The sequence below is a fragment of the Lygodium microphyllum genome, chromosome 22 (assembly GCF_053477565.2).
Source record: "Lygodium microphyllum isolate KBCC chromosome 22, Lygodium_microphyllum_v1.1.10, whole genome shotgun sequence".
In the NCBI taxonomy this organism is placed as follows: domain Eukaryota; kingdom Viridiplantae; phylum Streptophyta; class Polypodiopsida; order Schizaeales; family Lygodiaceae; genus Lygodium; species Lygodium microphyllum.
This window is the reverse complement of record NC_141156.1, coordinates 69,431,999-69,455,416: the sequence shown is the minus strand read 5'-3', so window position 1 is coordinate 69,455,416 and position 23,418 is coordinate 69,431,999.

Here is a 23,418-nt window from a genome sequence, read left to right as displayed (position 1 = left end):
TCTGCAAGAAGTTGATTTGTAGCTGAAGACTGTTAGGTATTCACTATTGTTTATTTATTTTATTTATAAATAATTGTGAATGCTTCAGTTGATGTGTAGAGCAGGTAGCGGTGGCTTTTGGTAGCACTAGGCGTTAGCATAAGTCAAAGCATAAATTTCATGATTATGATTAGTCATATTAAGTATAATATATAATATTATGTATTTATATAATACTCTATTTGTAAGTTATAAGTTTAATTTTTTTAGTAATAATTAGATAATTATCTTTAGTACTATTAATTAATTTACTTTTAATATAAATTATTTTAGAATATGAGATTTAAGATATGCTTTTATTGAAATAAGCTTTTTTATAGAATACCTTGCTATTTTCTTAATGTGGTTAAGTTTAGAAGGCTTTTCCAACTTTCTTTATAAAAGCAACAGGATCACACACAAAACAGGAGAATAGGGTGAAAATTGAGTTTATTCGTTTCTCTCTCATCCGAAATTGGAATTCAGAGCTTCAAGATACATTTTGGGAATTTTGGCATGTTCCGAGCACAATGGTGATGTCAAAACATCAAGATTCGGAGCACAAAATTTTCTACAGCAGCTATAGCACCATTGGTATTAGAGCTTGGCTACGCTTTAAGTTTTCAATTCTATGATATCAATGTATAAAGACCAACACCGTGGAACATTTCAATCTAAAAGGCTAAATAGAAGAGGCACTTCAAAGTACTCTAGCTATTGCATATGCTTCACTATAAAAATCCTCTTGAACAACTATTTTTTAGGTGATGTAACTTTTTACTGGTTCATATTTTGAAGATTGTGTAAAAACAAAAGTTTTAGCCCTCAAAAAGATCTAGAATTGTTATTGGATACATATTTTAAAAATTATAAATATTTAGCGAGTTATTTGAGTCTTAAAGTGACCCTAAATGTAAATTTCACAGTAGTATAGAGAAAACTGTGTAGTAGCCAAGTTTCAGCCCTATTTTTTATGACCTTACTTTTAGATTTGGTAATTCATCATAGGGACATGAATTGTAGATCATTTTTTTGTCTACAACTCTTTAGTTATCATCATGACTTGATTCTATCTACAAAGAAAGTAATTAATCTTAAACGCAGGTCTTGCAGTTAACCCAAACATTGAAATTTGTAAATTTCAACCTATATAGACATCTAATTTCCTAGTAGGATAGCTTTTAATTCATTTGGAATTTAAGTTTACTCTCAAAAGGAATTTTTTAAACTTGTACAAAGATCTAAAACTTATATTAGACATGGTTTTGTCTAAATACACATATGTTAAAAGATAATCATATCTAAATATGCCATAGAACATGAATATTACTCTTTTTTTTTAAACGGAGACTAGTATTTTATCCAACTTTAGCCTTATCTTTAATATATTTCTTTTTAAATTTTAGTCTTAGTCATAAGTAAATGTTTTGTAAAATTCCTTATAAGCTCTAACTCTCTAGTGATAGACTAACTTGATTAACAAGAATATATAAGTTGTTTTTATTCAAAGTAGGCCTTCAATATGATTCTCACTCTAATTTTTTATGATTATAGTATGCCTTTAATGTTCTTATTTTTTGATTTGATAAACATTGAGACTAATAAATTTTTCTTGAAAGTACTTTGGAAAATTCTTCAATTTCCTAATTCTATTGTAAATTCACGCTCTCTAGTAAAGATAGAGATGTCCAATCAAGGTAAGATAGATAAGCATTTTACTTCCTTTTTTTCTAGAATTCTTAATTAAATTTTTACTTACTACTAAACTAGAATAAAAATTTTATTTGTTATTGTTGATGCTTTGAGTATGAGACCTAGCATTCATAATATTTTTGTATTATCTTTTGACTCTCTTATTCCCATGAAAGACATCTAATATGGCACTATCACTAGTTTTTAATCTTATTAGAATCAATTGTTTGCTAATAATTAGACTCCGATTGATTCATTGTCGTATACTAGATACTTTGTAAAAAAAATTTATAAAAAAACTCATTTAGTTGAAGACGTGCAACGGATGATCGTCCACACCCTTAGTGTTTACCCTACATTGCTAGCTCCACATTGAGCAGCTAATAGCAATTGTGGACAATTGCTATCCCACCCCGGGTATATGATGCTAGGAGGCATATTCCATGGTGGATTCCGTGAGGTCTTTTGGTGGATTCTGTAAAACTAGAGACATATTCCACGGTGGATTCTGTGAGATTTTTCAATGGATTTCGTAAAACTATATGTATTTGCTGGGGCTCGTACACAAGGTGGATTCCTTGTGCAAGAAGTTGGTTTGTAGCGAAAGACTGCTTGGTATTCACTATTGTTCGTTTATTTTATTTATAATCAATTGTGAATGCTTCAGTTGATGTGGAGAGCAGGTAGCGGTGGCTTTTGGTAGCACTAGGCATTAGCGTAAGTCCAAGAATAAATTTCATAATTATGATTAGTTATCTTAAGTATAAAAAATAATATTATGTATTTGTATGATATTCTATTTGTAATTTATAAGTTTAAACTTTCTTAGTAATAATTAGATCATTGTCTTTAGTACTATTAATTTATTTGTTTCTAATATAGATTATTTCAGAATATGAGATTTAAGATATGCTTTTATTGAAATAATCTTTCTTTATGAAATACCTTGCTATTTTCTTAATGTGATTAAGTTTAGAAGGCTTTTCCAGCTTTCTTTATAAAAGCAACAGGATCGCGTGCAAAATAGGAGAACAGGGTGAAAACTAAGTTTTTTCGTTTCTCCCTCATCTAGAATCGGAATTCAGAGCTTTAAAAATCGTTTTGGGGGTTTTGGCATGCTCCTGAACGTGATGGTGATGTCAAAATGTCAAGATTCAGAGCACATAATTTTCTGTAGTAACTGGATACCTCTTGACTCTTAAAACTCTATATTTCAATTGATATTTGTACTTTCTTTGCAGTTATATGTAAGATATGAATGTAAATATCCATGTAAAACTAAAATATATAATTAAAGATGGCAAACCATGGCTTTTTCCATGGGAGAGGTTGGGCCCAATCGTGTGTTTTTCTCTTGTCTTTCTCAATCTATTAAGTTATTTAAATCCTCTTATGTATTATAATGTTGTTTGTATTTAATAGTCGAGATGTTTGATTTGTTAGATTTTTCCACTAAGTTCTTCGTTTATGATTGAGATTTGATTTGCTAGATTTGCCATGTGTTCTATTTCGCACCATCTGAGTAGTGCCACAGAAAGGATTTCAGGTTCTGTCAATACATATTGATTCAATTCATAGTGCTTTGTCTTTGTCGTGTTTACATCTTGTCTATTCTTTTTCTTCTCTTCTATCTCCTATCTCTACTTCCTTCTATCTCCGATCCCCGATGGATATGACCTTTCGATAAAAACCCCTCCCACAATGGGCTCACCGCAATCCATGTCTCCGCAGCATCCCCCAAAACCACTCCCTTCGTGCGTCGGCCCAACGGCCCAAGTCTCGACCCAAGTCTAGAGCGTCAACCTCGTGTATTAGAAACTGAAGCATCAAAGCATGCCAAAGTAGATCTAATAGAATGGCCTATAATGGTGTCGGAGAGAGCTCCTGGTTTGCCATATCTCTGAATCGAGCCATTTGATCTGGAGACATACATGTGAATATCTCCTGCAACTCCTCATTTCTCATACCTCGACTCATCGTGCTCTCCAAATATCATCAAAGATCACCTACACAGATAGAAAGTGAGGTTAGTATAATCAATATAAAGAATCAAGCAAAGCACGGTAATATAACTCTGAAAAAAATGAGGCTACTTAAAATTCATATTCTAGAGTACCCTTATAAGTGATTCATTAATGAATTGAGTAGGCAGATGCTACAAATATGAAGTAGCCTAGGATCCCATGTCAATCTCCTAGCACAAATCCGCATACACTCGAAGGTTGATAGAGACAGGTCACCACCAAAGGATGAGTCCAACTTCTTCTCAAAGAATTGCTAGCCTATTGTCTTTCTATCATCGTTACCTGATTCTTCCTCCTCTACACGCTCCAAGCCATCTTTGACCTCCACCCCTTGCAATATCGACCCCTCCATCTACATATTGTCCTCATCTACACTAGGAACATTGCTTTCATCATACACTCCCGCACTTCAAGGAGCTAAAGGCATAACATACCACCATCGAGGTTGTTGGTGGGGGTTTGGATAGAAAATTACCTATTCAAAATCACATACAAGAGAGATTCAACATTTGTGACAATATATCTGTCTTGTAATAAAATTTTAAAAAATAGTTATTCATGCACTTATTCACAATGGGCCGACAAGACAAACATATCGCATAGATCCGTCAATCTTTATTTGGAATCTATTTTGAGAAATCCAGATGGATCTCATCGAACGGTTGCCTCGACTCCTTCAAGTACCACTTTGAGCCACTGCACATCGAATATGATCATGGAGAAGCTACGGTAATCCACTCAGATAACACTTTGCAAGTTCCCAAAATACTCCATCTCATCTATAACGGTGTTTGGATCTATGGCTCGCCGTCGGCTCTCTTGCTCGAACTTTGTTGATACCACAATCCATTGTGGAGTGCATTTTGTTAATGTGCTTGATGTTGAAATTTCACCCACGTGACCACACTGCACTGTATATTCTATACTATACATTGAAATAGTTAGATTAGTTATCACATATAAAATCTAGATATGACAACTTGTAAAACATATGGTCACCTTTGGACTACATTCCCTCGAGAATTTCCACTCCTTAGTAGAGACCTCCATCCCTTTACATGAGGCTACGATCAAAGCTCCATGTAACCATCACATAGACATAAACCACGGCATCTTCTCCATGCCCTCAAGATATCGAATCCATCGATGGCACGTACTACGTCGAAATTTTGATTGCACTTTTTCTTGATCTTTCCTGTCTTGCTCATACCTAGCAAGCAACATCTCCATGGATACATGATGCAACATACAAAAATGATTCACTTTCTCCTCCATTGTAGCATCCATCATATTTTCTATCCCATTTATAACCACCATATCTCTGGTTAGTCTATCATTGTCCTTCAGTGAGACTATAGCATATTGTTGTTTGAATCCATTGTTGGTAGCCACTCTAATATATGTACTAATGCCTCCGACACCAATCAACCTTCAAACATGTTGCCTTCTGGCTAAGCTCATTATCACACAAAGCCTTTCAGGGATTTCATGAAGCACTCCAAGAACAACATCCATCGTGTATGGATAGATCCCACAATCTCCACTTCATCTACAAGATGCACAAGGAGGTTTTGTTTGTATCGTGAGCATGCTGGTGGGCATGCACTTCTCAAAGAGACAAACCATCTCCACTGCTCCCCGCCTTGTGAATTCAATAGAGGATCTCTTGATCTCCTTCTGTGAGATCCATTACACTAAATTTGATAACCTGTAAATCACCCCACGTATTTCTAGAGTGAGACATCCTCCGATCGCGATCGATACTACAAACTGCCACAAATGAAGAAGCATTACAAATACCAACTAGACTCCAAACAGAAAAATACACAGGCCACTTACAATTCATTCGTAGTACAAACCTGGCACATCTTATGTCAATCATGGGATTTAGCCTTGATAGTTGGTCGTCTTTAGAAAAAGTGGATTTGAAAGAACACATCATACCTATCAGAGTGCAAATAGACCTGATAATTTGCTTCACAATGCACTCTTCTTTAGTGGACAAAACCCAAGGAGCGTGAGGTAGTTGCAGCAACTATCAGCACTCGATTGTGGCCAAAGCACCTCCATCTTGCTTACCTCCTTCAAATCCATTCGTGCCCCTGCAATGTCTCTCTTTTCTGTGATGTGGTTTCATAGTAAGTGACCCACATTCCTGAAAATATGCATGGGATCCAACAAGTGGTTAATCTGTAAGTGGATCCAATACAAAAACTCGTAGAAAATCAAGAACCGTCACATTCCATTTGGATGTGACTTCGTGTGGACCATTTTCAACTCATACCAGCTTTGTGTGTTCATTTGTGCTGGATGTCATCTAAGAAAATCTTCCCTTAGTTCATGACCCTCCGACAAGAAATAGGCATGTCCTTGATATACCATCTTCTTGATGGTTTGTGACATTTGGGAGTCTAACTGTGGCCCACACAATGGATAAGCATGATAACCTAAGGTAACTAGACTTGTCCCAATACCCCTATTTAGTGAACACAAACTTGAATGAGCTATGATAGATAAGACCAACGAGAATAGAAGCCTACTTACCTGAGCACTCCCCAAATCCCAAAAAGTCATGCATGGTCCACATGAGAATGGCTTGTATATTGGCGGACCATCGACCATCACGCTTGCTCATATCTTCCACGGTGACACCTTCTCCCGCAAAATCTTAATCTCATCAATTAATGGACGGAGATAGATGTCCATATTCTCGACTTTGTAGCGGTCAAGAATGATCAAGCTAAGGATCAAGTGTCCTTTCTTAGTAGAAAGGCATGGCGGGATGTTATAGTTAACAAGGACTACAAGCCACACATTGTAAGAAGTTGAGTGGAGACCGAATGGGTTCACACCATCCATAGCAAGACCAAGCCAAGATTCCTTAGCTCTTGTGCAAATCTTGGAAAGGTAGAGTCAATGTGGCTCCATGCGTGTGAATCTGCTTATATTTGTTGGACTCCATCTATGGATCTATTCTGCACATGCCACATTGTCAAGCTCGTCATGCCCGATGTATGAAATATGTGACATATACAGGGGATAATTGGAACGTGTCTAAGAACTTTTTGAGGGGCGGAACAACATGCATTCATTGTCACATGCATGGATGATGTTGTAGTTTCCAAGCTTTTGTAAAACATGTGTCAGGCATGATATTTCCAAGTGGTAATATATGATACTTTAGCAACCTAAAAAGAAACCATAAAAAACCTTGAAAAATAACAATTATTTTTTATAATAGTACCGAAAAGAAATCAACAAAGCGTATGTAGAATGTACGTGAATAACTCGATCACACTTGTATCTCTCCACCCGTATTTTGCTTGCACACTTATGAGTGCAAGCAACGTCTTCAAGTGAGATATTTCGCACCAATCACATAATGGTATGGATGCTTCCTCTTCTTAGTGGATCATATGTCTTTGCATCCATGGGCATCAATGCATCAATCATTGCCTCCATCTCAAGCTCCAAGATTGTAGGAAAGTCTGAAAGGTTGCCTATCTCCTCTGATATTGATGGTATAGAGATTGGGTCATGCCTTCCAAGTGGTGGATTGGCTCAAGCACTCTATCCATCACACACCCACGAACTCTTCTAATTGGCCGCAATAGATGCATTCCTCCTTAGGATGAGATGTCACCTCCTTGTATAAATTTTATGGCCACATCTAATGCTTTTGTATATGATATTCAACTAGTTTATGAATATCAAGCATGCTCGATAGACATTTTTCTTACCATTTGCTCAAAGTTTGAGATTGCCTGATCAATGATCTCTAATTGGAACTCGGCGAAGTGTTGTATGTATTCTATTGACAAGCAACGCTTTCGTTTGCTGGCACCTAGATGATGGGACACCATCTTTCGCATTCATGGTCTTCTGTTTGTTCTCTTCATCAAGAAGAGAGTGTTCAATGTCTTTAAGTGAGAGAATTGGCATTACTTGGGGTGGACAGAAGATTCTCATATGGATCCTTATTTACACTTGCAAGTGGTACGGCTATTGCTTCATCTTCATAAGTACTCTTCTTAAGAGTTGCAAGCTAGGTTTTTAGGCTCTTGAACTTGTTAATGTGTATGGTCATGGAAGCACTATAGTTTATATCCAATTTCTAAAACTGCATGAGAAATTTTACCTTTGAAGTCTTTGCTTGGGTACCAAACATCATGTCAAGTTCCTCCGAAGCAGTTCTAGCATCTCTAATGCTAGAGATAAGATATAGCACATCATCACTTAGTCCCCAGGCAATTATGCCTAGTGTCTTGCTATTCATATTCTTCCATTATTTGATTTTTGGTGGAGCTACTGCAAGGATCCCATTTTCTAAATCTTCTTTCCCATCATCCGCATCACCTTTATCATCTTCAAAGAGATCCAGAGGTCTTTCCTCATGAGGTGGTACATGGTCTTTTCCTTCCAGGCATGGAAACCTTCTCCATTGAACTTTGCTATTTGCTCAAGATTTTCCATGTTGATAAGCTTTAATTAGCCAAAAAAAGAGTTGTATTTCAATGTGTCAAGAGACACAAGTGGAAGATAGTGTGAAGACACTCTGTAGTATCAAGAGACATTATGTCTGGTCTTGAGCTTGAATCTTCTTTATGCTTGATGATGATTCTTGATGCTTGTCTTGTCCTTGTATTATCCTTCAATTTGAGTTAGTAGAGAATATTTGAGTAATGGAACTTGGATTTGTCAAATGGATTTGAGAATGGAGTGAAGAAATAAGCTTGAATGTTAATGGCTATGGTGTTTATTAGGGTTTTGAAGCATAGGTGATTGATTTTTTAGTTGGTACAACACTACAGTTGATGATTCAATCAAATATTTGATGGAGAGGAAGCTTAGAAGCCACCCTTCAAATGCTCTATGATCAGAGGAGGAATCGTAGTGTGCAGGCAGAGATCGAGCTATACGAATTCATGTAGGCTCAAAAATTCCAACGATCACAAATTTGACAATGCCGATGCATAGAGTGTCCAATCTTGATCTATAAGATGGTACAAAGTTGCGCCTTGAGCTGCTAAACAACTCAAAATAAATCGTAATGAGTATGGCCTCTACTGTGAGATCCAAGAGCTCAAATGGGTGCAGGTCCTTTTTGGCTATGGAGGATACATAGAACAGAAGTTGACAGAGTTGACAATGCTGAGTTATAGATGACCTAATGTTGAGCTCTGAGGTGATAGAGAGGAGCTCCACAAGCAGGAGTAGAGATCTCTAGATGGAAGCTTGTCAAGATCTTGTTTGGTTGAAGAGATATAAGAGCTTAAATTAGGGTAGGTGTAGGGTGGCTATGGCTGCCAAGCAAAGCTGTGAGAAGAAGGAGTAGGAGATAGGGTTCTAGACTTTGGAATGTGCTCAAGCTAAGCTAGATGAGAGTGAAAAGGAGCTGGAGGAGTAGTGCCATGCCCGACTGGGCTCTAATACCATGTGAAAAGTGCAGATCTAGAGCATGACAGGAGCTAGAGGATGCAAGATGAGGACAAGACTCATGTTGACATAGACAAAGAGAGACCAAATGTTAATGTTAACCCTCAGACGAATAAGGTGGAAAATCTAGGTTTATCTAAAAAGGAAGACACAGCCAAGGTAAAGTGAAACGGAAGACGAAGGAGTGCTAAGAAGAATCTGGAAACACAAGAAGTGCAAAATAGTCCTAAATCAAGGAGAAATGCACACAAGAAAAAGCACAAGTCAATACTTTTGCAAAAGAGTGCAAGGCGCATCATGATTTATTTTAGGAGTGCCGGGATCTCACCTGATAAAGGTAGATGGGCGGCGGGAAGGAAGCTAGGAAGATAGAAGGACAATGGGAAAAAGGACCTAGGCCACGACCAACCATGTAAAACGGGGGATAAGGGGATGACTGCCCAAAAGGGATTTAGGGTTTTGTATATAAAGTTGAAAAGTGAATGAGAAGCTCATTCTTGTGTGTGGCCAAAAGTTGCTCTCCCCTTCTTCTTCTTCTTGCTTGCTTGAGCTAGTGCTTGAAAGAGGGAGTGTGAGAGTGTGAGGGAGTGAGTGTGTGAGGGCAAGGGACCGTGGTGAAGAAGTTCTCCATCTTCTCTTCTCTTCTCTTCTCTTCTCTTCTCTTCTCTTCTCACAGAAATGGAGCTTGGAGCGTGGAGCTTGAGGATGGAGCTCTCTTGAAGCTTGCACTTAGATCATGGAGCTCTCTTGAAGCTTGCACTTAGATCATGGAGCTACCGAAGTGCTCGGGAGAGGAGGCAACTTGATCGGGCATGGAGGTAAGCTCACTACACTCGTAGGGATGGATAGCGTGTCGGCTATGTGAGAGGTAGCCCTTGGTGCTCAACTTGGAATGCTTGAAATAATAAGTGGTCCCTGGGTCTCGGTAGTTGATCACCTCTACATTTTGGTTCTATTGTGGCGTTTAACGGATTCAAGACTTGAGTGCTTAGCATCGAAGTAGGGTTTTCCCCGAATCAGTGCTTGCGGTAGATAGGTAGGAAGTGAGGGAGTTTGAAGAGGTATTCGATCTCCTTAGCAATTTAGTTTTTGGTTTTTTGGATTTGGAAAATCATGTTGGAGTAGTGTACATATTTTCTTTGTGATTTGGATGCATTAGGGTAGGAAAAAGTAAATAAAAAAGAGAAAAATAAGCATTAGGATTTCTCCTATCATAACAGGGCAAGAGGGTTTGATTTATTTGCTGATTTGCATTTTAGAGTTTATTTGCTATTCCAGGTATATACAACTCTTCCCCTCAATCCATAGCTTTGAACTGGAGGTGTGTGTGATATGCCATGACCTAAATCATGTGATTCGATTAATTTATTATTGTGTCAATCAAAAATACACCTTGTTCGGCTCTGAGTGACTACGATTTTGGGCTGAGACCACGGCCCTTGGCCCTCCTATTTTCGGCCATTCAACCCACCACTATTCAGACGCTTAGAACTCGGCGGGCCGAATCAACCATTTGGCCCATCTTACTTGGACACTTAAAAATTTGGCCCTCAGCCCTATCAACTCGGCCCAACCACGAGTTGACATTCCACCCAGCCGAATTGACCATTCGGCCTAGTTAACTTGGCCCTCGGCCAGAGTCAGCTATTCGGCCCTCGAAAAACCACATTCGAACTCGCCGAATCGGACATTCGGCCTAATTGCATTTGGCCATTTCCTCATTTGGCCCTTGGCCATTCGGATGGGCCAAATCAGACATTCATTCCCTGCAATTCGAATCTATTGAGCCGAGTTTGGATTTTTTCAAATTTTAACTTGTAGACCCTAAAACTGACCTAGAGACCATACAAAGCCAAAAGAACATCATAGATATATCACTACATTGAAACTTAGAGCAAGTAATTCAAAACTTGGCTGCAGAATGTCCTTCAAATCGTGTATGGTATTTAGCATAACGATCCTACAGGTCGGGGGGGAATTCCTCCCCGGACCCCCGCAGAGGGGGCTCTACCTCCTCCATATCTCCCCTAAGTAGGTTGGAGAGGAAACACATGCCATGATAGGTCCTCCAAATTAGATCCTAGTGTAGTAATGGCTCTACAAAAGCATAGATTCTCACTTGCAAAACATCAACCAAAAGCCCACACCCAAACAAAGACAAACAGAGACCCTAGAACCTCAATGAGCCAATCTAGCCAATAATGGCAAAAAAGGCTACACCACAAAAATGTCTTTAGGTTTCATTCGGACTGCATCTAGTCAAAGCGGAGTGGAACAACATCAAGCTACAATTGCGAGGATGACTAGACATGATAGTCCTCACAAGCTTTCTACCACTGTCCAAAAATACCCCTTATACAATTAACTACTTCTAGAAGAAGATCTACACGTGGCTAGTAGGCTAGAAGTAGGGAGCATTGTACTTGATGTTAGCGCATATGTCTTGTGCCTCACTCAAGACCCTACAATCCTAAATCCCTATGCCTTCCATCAGTACAACCCTGACTTCTTCAACTGGCATCCAAGCCTATATGACATGAACCCTAAACCGTGTCTTGGTTCTACACTAGAGTCACTCAAAGCTCCAGAGCAAGAGAAAAATAACTATAAACACAACACTTTCTCTGATAAGAAGCAATGGAGTCATGTTCCAATGGGTAAGGACAAGAGTCTAGAGCAAACAATTGAGCCGGAGCAATTGTCAATACAATCGGATGAGGGGATAAATGAAGGAGAATTGGATAAAGAACTAAACTCTCCACAAAGAGAGGCAATTGTACCCTCAGAACCTAGCAAGGCTGTTCAGCAGGCCACAGCTATGTCCCATGAAGACACACTAGACAAAGAGAATTTTGAGGCCCAACCAAGCACATCAATGGCTGGCGTGGTTCAGTGTCTTGAGTATTTAAAGGATACACCTCGATTTCCCAAGAAAAAGAGGAGAAAACAATGAAAACAATGATAGTTGCAAGTGGCAATAGATGCCAAGAAGATTGAGACCAAGAGTGTTGAAGAGCTTCGGAATAAAGCATTGAGTTTACCCACAAATGAACCCATTGCCATCTCTCCTAACAATGGTGAAACCTCAAACACATCCATGTGTTTTGATAAGTCAAACAAACCATTACCATCAACGCTTTCTTGCAACCCTCAATCCACCGACAACACAACTTACATTGACCAATCAAGAGTGGATACAACACTGTCACAACATGTTGACAAAACTATGCCAATCACATCTGAGGAGAATCATGGCACGATAGTAGCAAAGCCTCAGGAGAAACATGAAAAATCTGAAAGTAGGAGTAATCCTAGCAGTGACCAATCCTGCTCATCTAGGCCTAAGCCCCCATCTATGCTAAAGCCTAGGGAAGCCCCCAAAACCTTGCATAAGATAGCAACCGAGCAAGCCTTCATAGAACATAGAAGTGTTACAGAATGCTTAATTGAGCTGGATGCTAAACTCAAATTATTTACACGTGTCTACATCCTTGCAGACATGGGTACATTCCCTTAGGAGCAGCTTGAGGAATACTTACCATATCCTCTTATCCTGGGAAGAGTAGGGATATCTTAGCGACCACTACAACAAGCTCCTACATGAATGTGTGCAACTCATCTCTGATGAGGAGGTGGACAAACCAATCAAAGGGTCCAAGTCAATTTGAAAACATTGGTTTGAAAACTGTGCTACAATGGTCAAATTTGGAGCCCAGATTATGACAGTCTCAAAGGAGCGATTGGCCAAATATCAGTCTCAAAGAGACCCAACCTATGTGGCGCCAATTTCCTTTCGAATTACTGACTGCCATTCGGGGTATGGACTTAGCTAGAACTAGCCAAGAGAACTCTCTCATTGATAAGATTCTTACTGAAGAGGAGCTACATGTTGCCAGCAGACTCCTCGAACAAGGTACCATGCTACTCGATATTGCAAAATATATATTGTTATTGAGTAGGATGCCACGAGTACTAGAGTTCTACAATTGGTTTTTATCCTCATGAAGTGACATGGATTTATAAATGTGTATACATATAAACAATGTGCCTTGTGACTATGTATAGATAATACAAAAAAAAAACAATGCCAACACACACACAAGCATTGGTAATCAAGCACAGGTGATATGTATCGAAGTTAACACCACATGATTTAGATAAGTGATGTCTCTTTGAGCTACACCTGTTCATTATGGTTGAAGCATAGGATTTGCATGTACTCTCACGAGTTGCCAAGTGAATGCAGAATGACACAGGTCTCTATACGAAAACGTTCAATGTCCAAGTCCCTACAAGACCACCAACCCCACAAAGAATCATTATGGAGAAAGCAAAATAAATACTAAGAACAAAGAGCCATGACGGAAGCTCTGCCACTAGAAGAGAAAGTCAACCCTACAAAAAGCACACATTGCATTTGAGCATGGCTGAAAGCATAGTCATTGGCTACTCTCTCTTTCTTGGCGAGACTCTACGTCTAGGGCAAGATTCAGATTGCAAGCTCTCGTTCACGGTGGAAGAGCAAGAAAAGTAGGGATTAATGGTGGAAATGAGGGATTTCAGCTAGTTTACATTCAAGCTTACCCTAAACCTAAAAGACGCCATCATGGAGGAGCCAATCGTAAAATAACTCCTGGACCAATGCAATTTTTAGAAGTATGTAGAGAAGGTTGGAAAGGCTATCAATTATAGCAAGTGCGTAGAATTTCCAAGGAGCTTCAATACTGAAAGAAACTGTGCCATGGTGACAGTAAGAAGGGGAGAAGAAGCTCATTAAGTAGAGGTGGAGTTGAGCCATGCGATGGTGGAGAAGGCCCTAGGTCTGTTAGCCACTAGCACGACTGATAAACACCCAAGGAGGGATGTGCATAATACACTGGGGGTGAGTCATCACCAATCCAAGAACAAGAGGGAGACCAAGTCCACAAGGAATAATAGGACAACATTGAGAGAGTTACTAATAAAAAGGAGAATGACCAACCATCTCAACAGCAAGAGAGCAAGAGGACAATCCATGAGCAGCAAGGCTAAAAAATTGTCAAGACACACTGAAAGTAAATATCACACTCTTAAAATCCCCATAAGAAGAACTCCATCTACCTCCAAACAAAATAGAGAATTACAAAGGGTAGAGGAGGAATCAAAGAGATTAGAAGAAGAGTACAAGCAAATGCCAGAAGAGGAGGAAGAACAACTAAGGAAAAAAGGGAGGAGACGATTACTTTAATGAAGAGGGAATCAAAGATTTAGCCTATAAGTTGGCACGTCATTGCAACATGGACTCCATGCCCTGACACCTAAGCCTAACAATGGCTTAGGAGTATAGGAGCAATGTGCTCCCTTAATCTCAACTAGCTGGAACCTCACATGAACTCTCCTTGCAAGGGGCTTGGGGAGCCAAAACAACAAATACAACTGCCTCAACAAGAGACACTGGAGACGGTCCACGAAGAAGAGTGTGACTCTAAATCACATCAACAAAAGAAAGAACCAATGTAGGAACCAAGTCCCCCTCTCTGGCCACAACAAGTACAGCTAGAAGAGAAAAGGGCTCCATGCCAATCCATGCATTCCTTGGTAAATCTCTTAGTCCCCCTCAGAATGTAACTACTATAGAGCATCAAGATGATGTCTAGCGTGCCCCCTCCCAATGCATCTCCAAAAAAAAAAAGGACTCAAGAAAAGAAAGAGGAAAGAAACAATAAGATTTTCCATGTATATTAAAGTGCCACACACACTACACCTAGAGGTCCTCAAGTTAGGCATCCCCCATGGCCTTGGTCATCCGGCTCCATGCCTAATCCCCTAGCTCTTCTATGCCCCCACTTCACACTTAGGGCACATCAAGGATAGGATACACCTAGGAATTTTGTACTCTCCTATTGTTAGATTTGTCTCCCTAAGTGACACCCACAGCACCTCCCCTGTACACAAACTAGGTCCTCAAGTGTGGGACAACACCACAGGCTTCCTTGAGGTACCCAACTCCTACTTTTACTAGCACGGACACCATGCAACACTACATAGTGAGGTAGATGCACCCTCAGGTAGTGCACTTCCTTTTTCTTTTTTCAGGTATACTCAACAATAGTGATCAACCACCACCAAAATTGAAGGCCCCCACTACCCGATCAAATCTAATCTTGGCCTCCGTAGTCTAATCTCGGCATCAATGAGCTCAATTGTGCTACATCATGTTTTCAAAAGTATAAATAATGTCTCAAGAAGCCTTCGAGGGTACTCCTCCTCAATGTTGACAATTTTTTTCACCCCATTGAACCATCGCTTCATCCACACATTGTTACAAAGAACTTGACCAATGATCTTCTAACTACGTACTATCTAAGTATACAGGTGCACTCACATAATATCTGCACCACAATAAAAACATAGTTTAGGTCCTCAATTGTAGGAAAATACTCTCATCTTGCTTAGAGTTCAACCTGTCTCCAAAACTAACCAAACTACATCTTGTGCACGATAAGAAGACTAGCACTACCCCCAAGGAGAGACCACATATGAGAGGTTTCCAATTGTAGGTATTGAAGACTCCAATGAAAGTTTTGTCATCTCTTCATCAACACTCAACTCTGAATTCTTATCCTTTATTATCTTGCAAGCCCACCAAAGAATCGCCCGCAGAACCCCTAGAACATCAATACTTGTGCCAGCCATGAGTGCAACTCCCAACAAAAATCAACCCTATCATAACCTTCAACAACCCTATCACTAGCCAATTAGGCCAACAACATGCTCCCAATGACCTTCATCTACACCATCACCAAAACTCCTCCACAACAAACTATAGCAGTCCCTTTAACCACGTCTTTGGTGCATGCCAAAGCCTCCTACCTATAATGGAGAGTGCCATGGGACTGGTACTCGTCTAGGAGGAGGGTAATGTACACCCTCAGACAAACAAGATGGAAAATCTAGATTTATCTAAAAATTAAGACAAGGTTAAGGTAAAGTGAAATGAAAGACGAAGGCGCGCCAAGAAGAATCTAGAAATACAAGAAGGGCAAAATAGTCCTAAATCAAGGAGAAAGGTGCACAAGAAAAAGCACAAGTCAATACTTTTATAAAAAAGCACAAGGCATGTCATGATTTATTTTAAGAGCGTCAGTGAAAAATTGCAAAGGTAGATGGGCGGTGGGAAAGAAGCTAGGAAGATAGGAGGACAATGGGAAAAAGGACCTAGGCCACGGCCAGCCATGTAAAAAAGGGGATAAGGGGATGACCGCCCAAAAGGAATTTAGGGTTTTGTATATAAAGTTGAAAAGTGAATGAAAAGCTCATTCTTGTGTGTAGCCAAAAGTAGCTCTCCTCTTCTTCTTCTTTTTCCTTTCTTGCTTCCTTGAGCTAGTGCTTGAGAGAGGGAGTGTGAGAGTGTGAGGGAGTGAGTGTGTGAGGGTGAGGGACCGTGGTGGAGAAGCTCTCCACCTTCTCTTCTCTTCTCTTCTCGCAGAAATGGAGCTTGGAGCGTGGAGCTTGAGGATGGAGCTTGCTTGAAGCTTGCACTTGGATCGTGGAGCTACGAGAGTGCTCGGGAGAGGAGGAAAATCGATTGGGCATGGAGGTAAGCTCACTACACTCGTAGGGATGGATAGCGCATCGGCTATGTGAGAGATAGCCATTAGTGCTCGGCTTGGAACACTTGAAACAATAAGCAGTTTGTGGTCATGTGTGCCATCTCCAAGGACATGCTCAGAAATTGGTTGGAGGTGTTCATCGATGACTTGTGTGTCTACACAAATTGAGAAGAACACTTATGAAAGCTATGAATAGTCTTTGAATGATGGAGGCAATACAGTCTCTCACTGAACCCCTTAAAGTGCCAGTTTTGGGTGAAGCACAGTTGTATTTTAGGACACGTTTTGTCAAGTAATGGGATAGCTATAGACTTGTCGAACGTTAGGGTAATTGTAGACCTTTCCCCTCCGACCATGTTGAGGGTTGATATGATTGTATTTTTGGTTTTTTAAATTGGATTTTTGGGTGATTTTTGTATAATTTCAATGATGATTGATTTATTTGAAAGTGTTTTAGAAAGTTTGGGATAAGGTTTAATAGGTTTGAGAAGCTCATAATTTTTTTCAGTGGAGATATGATCTGATAAAATGTTCTATTGTGTCTAATAGGTTTTGATTTCTTTCTCTATGAGAGATTGCAATGATGGTTGATGGAGTTTAAGAGTTTTTGGAAGCTTATTGGATGATTCTTGATGGTTTTGAATGGTTTTCATGGAGCTAACTACTTTCTGATGACCTTGTATAGTGTGGTACTATAGACCCTCTATAGAGTCTCTGTCTCTGTTTTGTTCAATGGAAATGTTTGTGCTTGCTACAGATTTTAGAGCACTGTTTGGCTTTGTTTAACCAATGAATTAAAAAGATAAATGAATATCTATACTTCAGGTTGAAGGCCTAAAGGGAGAGGCAGCTTTAGTTACCCCCGACTGCCTGCCTAACCCTAACCAAGGGGGTTGTTGACCGCGCCAGGAAAGTGGACCGAACCCACTACGAGAGGTCACTCCGTTGAGTGCTACTTGGAGCAGGAGGACGCTTGGGTGCCAGGGGAGCTCTGGCCGTAAATCCCTCGCCTTCTGGGTCCTGCACAAGAGGCTAACGTGACTCGGGATTGGATCTCGAGGCCCGCATACTAGTCTACAAGCGGAAACTTGAAATAGTGATCCCTCTGGATTGCTGGATAGCCTTCGGGCAGATTGTGGATAAGCCTACGAGTTGGACTCTTTGTATTTCAAAGATAAATATGATAACCTGTTAATAAGGAACTTGTCTGATATTGGTTTTCTATGTCAAGTGATAAAATTACGTGAAGTAACCAGTGCCTAACGGGTTAATTAAAGAAGCTAGTTGTTACATGTCCAACTAATGTGTTAGGTAATTAAATAACTAAAACAACCCGAGGAAAGTGTGGAGGATGGGCCATAGGTCCGTCCTACGGATGGGTGGTCCCGGTTGGCCAGGAACTTTTCTCAAATCCCGATGGACAGCAGGAGGATCGTCAAAGAATATGAACAACAAAAGCGTTGACCTAGAGTTATGATTAAACCCGATTTACGTTGTTTTAGGGGAACGGAATAGGACTATGCCTTATGGCAGAGAGGTTGAGCTTGCCTCCCTCTCGTTTCCCATTCTCTTTGAACCAAGTGCAGCGTGAATTTGCTTCAAATCTAGTGTTTCTGCGTAAAGTAGTTTGCTTGGGTCCGACGCTAGTTGCTGTTAGGAAATGACCAATTCACGAAAACCCTAATTGAGGTCGATCCTAAGTGGGAACAGCCGGAATACTTCTACTACGTGGCAGACGCGGAAAGCCCTAGATCGCAAACCCCGTAGCATTCCAAGGGAGTGCCAGGTGGAGCTTTCTAGACTTCCTTTCCGATGGACGGCTAAGACATGTCCTGGATGACACTAGTGGACACGTTATACTAACCATGGTTTACCAAAAGGTATTATTTCTGATCGTGATTCTAGATTCTGCAATAATTTTTGGATTACCCTGTTTGCTTAGATCTTTTGCGTGCTTACACCATTTCAAAACCATATAGATGGGATACATATCTACATTTACTTCAGTTTACATATAATAACACACCACATACAGCTACAAAGAAAGCACCATTTGAAGTTATTTATGGATATTGATTGCCTACACCTGTTGCATCATTGTCAAACAAAATTCAAACTGCTGATGATATTACTAACATGCATGCTACTATTTTTGATGAATTTAAAGATATGATTGCCAAAGCTCAACAATCATACACAAAACAAGCAAATAAGAAAATACAGGCTATGACATTTAAAGTTGATGATTATGTTTGGTTACGAATTGAAAAACACAGATTACAAAGTGTAGATAAGCACCCTGTTGTCAAATTAGCACCTAGATTTTATGGACCATTCAAGATCATACACAAAATCAATGACAATGCATTTAAACTAGAATTACCACAACATTGGAAAATCCACAACACCTTCCATATCAGTTTATTACGATCTTTTAGAGGCCAATTACATGTACACCCTGTCTATGAAAACCCTCCTTTGCTAGATGATGAAACGGAAATCCTTGAGCCTGAAACTATTATTGATACTAACTTTATGACCACTAGAACTGGCCGTAGATATTCTAGATATTTGGTCAAGTTTAAAAATCATCCTGTTGAAGAGGCCCAATGGATGCACGCTAGAGACCTAAGTGCTTTCCCTACACTGCTAGCTCCACATTGAGCTAATAGCAATTGAGGACAATTGCTATCCCACCCCGAGGGTATGATGCCAGAGGCAACATTCCATGGTGGATTCCGTGAGGTTTTACGGTGGATTGCGTAAAATTTTATTATTACCGGGGCTCATACACAAAGTGGATTCTTTGTGCGAAAAGTCGATGGGGACGCCTATCCTTTTCAGCCATTTTGTTAATTTAATGTGTAAGTGGGTGATTCCATAGCGGGTGATTCCGTAAAATACATATTTAAATTAATAAACATTTATGAGTTTAGAGTGCGCACTCGTAATAAATTAAGGTTAGGATTGATTTCTAACCAATTTATTTTTATAGCTGAAGATTGCTAGGTATTCACTTTTGTCGGTTTAATTGTATTTTTTTTTAAAACAATTGTGAATGCTTCAGTTGATGTATAGAGCGAGCAGTGGTGGTAGTGGGAAGCATTGGAGGATAGCGTGTATTCAAATTATCATCAATTTTTTATGGGCGCGTATCTTAGGCATGGCGTCCATATTTTGTCACGCTTATTTACTAAAGCACTTGATATTGATTTATTATTTTTGTATGCACATGGACGCACGATTTAAATATTTGTATTGGATATTGTATTTGGGTACCGGTTGACTTCTTGGGCGCCCAATCGCTTTAATTCTTTAGTGGCACAAAAGCAAACACAAAAGCTAAAGCGTGCTATACGAATGAAAGAACAGAGAATATTGCAAGACCTCCCTAAAAGATTTGCGAAATTCAAGAAAGGGGATAGGGTAGTGATCCTGTTGGGTGCTAAACGTTAAGGGAAAACGAGTGAACCGATCGAGGGACCATCCAAGGTCAAGGAGGTGAACCTAGCCCAAGAAGGGGAGACACCCCAACAAATCTTCATTGCCGATGACTTGACTGAGGAAGAGGAAACGAGTCTTTTCGCTCTCTTATGAGAGTACATAGACGTATTCGCTTGGTCCTTAGAAGAGCTTAAGAGGGTAGATCCGAGTGTAGTAACTCATAACATACCCATGACGCTAGATGCTATGCCGATCAAGCAACAACCATACCCTATGAATCCAAAACATGCTCATGCAGGAAAGGAAGAGATTGACAAGCTGATGAGAGCACGATTCATTTACGAAATTGAGCACACGGACTGGGTATTTCCCATAGTCATAATCATGAAGAAGAATGGAAAAATCAGAGTGTGCATCAATTACAAGAATGTGAATGCTGCTACTAAGAGGAACAACTATCCATTGCCATACACCGAGCACATGCTTGAAAGAGTGGCTGGCAAGGAAGCCTACATTTTTTTGAACGGCTTCTTGGGATACAATCAGGTGTAAGTGCATCTTGCCGATAGGCATAAGACTGCCTTCTCCATTGAGTGGGGTGTCTTTGCTTACATAGTCATACTCTTCGGTTGACTAATGCCCCCGCCACCTTCCAACGCCTCATGTGCACTATATTTAAAGGCATGCTTCGCAAAGAGTTGAAGTCTTCATAGATGACTTGTGTGTTCACTCGACTTGGAGAGAACACTTAGACAAACTTCGAGCAGTCTTTGAGCAGGGTCGCGTATATCGTCTCTCCTTGAACCCCTTAAAGTGCAATTTTTGGGTGAAGCGTGGATGCATCCTTAGGCATGTGGTATTAAAGAACGACATTTCCACTAACTTCTTGAAAGTCAAGGTTATTGTTAATATTCTGCCCCCAATCAAGTATAAGGGAGTTCAATGCTTCTTAGGCCATACAGGACACTATCCATGGTTTCTGTTGAATTACGCGTTGATTGTCAGACCTTTATACAAGCTATTGATTGTCTTTGAATGGACTGAAGCATGCCAACGAGCATATGAAGAGTTGAAGAAGGCTCTAACCACAGCACCAATTCTATGAGCCCCAGATTGGACCATTACCTTCCACGTGTATATCAATGCCTCAAAATTTGCTGTGGGGGCAATGTTGTTCCAACTCACTGAGACGGAAATGAATTACTCGACGATAGAGAGAGAGGGCTTGGCCATGGTGTTTGCTATGAATAAATTCCAGCATTATCTATTGGCTACAACCTTTACCTTCTTTGGACCATCAAGCCTTGCTATATCTAGTAAATAAACCTTGCACTACAGGACGCATAGCTCAGGTGTTCAACTTCTCCGTGGTTGTACGGAAAGGAAAATAGCACTACATGGCTGACCATATGTCATGCATCCCCACGAGAGAGGTGATTGGAGAAGGCATTGTTGATGATTTTCCAGATGCCCATCTCTTTAACCTTTCCAGCGAGAGATATTTATTTAAGGCTGATCTAATGCCATATTGGGTAGATGACATAGTCCAAGTGCTTGAGCACGGACTGCCTGAGCGACCGATAGGAAAGGCAAGACTTAGGCGACTCATCCTCAAGATCCAACCCTATGAGTTGATAGCAAGCCAGCTATATTGACTAGGGCAAGATGGACTGCTACGTAGATGCATGTGCGACCATGAGATGCACGATGTGCTCTTAGAGGTGCATAGTGGAATCACTAGTGGTCACTTTAGTGGAGACACGACAGCCCGCAAGGTGCTGAAGTCTCAACTATGGTGGCCAATGTTGTTTCATGATGCAGAACAATTTGTTAAGCATTGTGACGAGTGTCAGTGGGGACAAAGGTCCGGATTCGCAAGGATCAAATGGAGTTAATCCCAATCATTGCATGATAACCCTTCAAAAAATGGAGAATCGACTTCATAGGACCCACTAGCTCATAGCTGCATAGTATTCACAGGCCAAATACATCATTGTGGCCACAGACTACCTAACAAAATGGGCAAAAGCGAGAGTGACACGAAAGAACGATGCTAGAACGATTGCCAAGTTCTTGTGGGAGTAGGTGATCTCACGATTTGGCTGCCCCATCAAACTAGTCAGTGACCAGGGCACCCACTTCATCAATGAAGTGATAGCGCATCTTCTATCCACCTTTCTAATTATCCATCAAAAATCCTCTCCATACTACCCCAAGAAAACGGTCAGGCGAAATCCATGAATAAGATTCTTGTAAACGTCTTGACCAAAGTAGTATTTCCTTCACGCAGCGAGACTAGGATAACAAGCTGATGGTAGCCTTGTGGGCTTACCATACAGCTTATAAAACGGTTGTTGGCCAAACTCCCTTTAGGTTGACCTATGAAACTAAAGCGATTCTTCCTGCAGAGTTCTTTGTTCCTAGCCTGAGAATAGCACTTCAGAAACGATGGGAAAGAAAGGAGGCATGGATGCAATGCCTAGTTGAGCTCAAATGCCTCTCAGAAACTCGTCTTCTAGCCACTCACGCACTCATATATGAGAAGGCATGACGTAAGCGCTGGTTTGACAAGCAAGTCAAACAATGCGATTTTGAACAGGGAGACTTAGTACTCATGTACTCAGTTAAGGGGCATAAGAAGAAAATGAAGTTTAGAGGTCTTGGACCTTTCAAAGTTCGTGCAATCAGCCGAACTGGAAACGTTGAGCTCGAGACTCTAGACGGCAAGGGCATAGGCTTCTTCAATGGCAGTCATGTCAAGAAGTACTACCCTCCAACCCATCCTGTGCATGAGCCACCAATGTTAGAACCCCCTGTCAAAGTACAAGTAGCCACGATCACTGAAATGGATGATGAGGATGAGGAAGCCGTAGAATCTGCATACCACCTACATACCTACACATCACGGTCACTGCCAAGCGAACATGCACTTTCAATGCGCTGATCGACGAGGAAGAAGACTTCAATGTCATAACTTATGATCATTGGACCCAATTGGGCAAACCACTACTACAGCCCACCAATGCCAAATTAAGCCCATATGGGGCCCGCTCATATGCACTTATCGGCAAGTGCAGGGCCACCATTTCTATCAAGTCTGAGACTGTACTAATGATATTCTACGTGTTGCCAAATGCTGAAGACGCAAGCACAGAATCGTTGCTAGGGCGAATCTTCAAGAAGCAAACTCACTGCAATGTTGATTACGAATC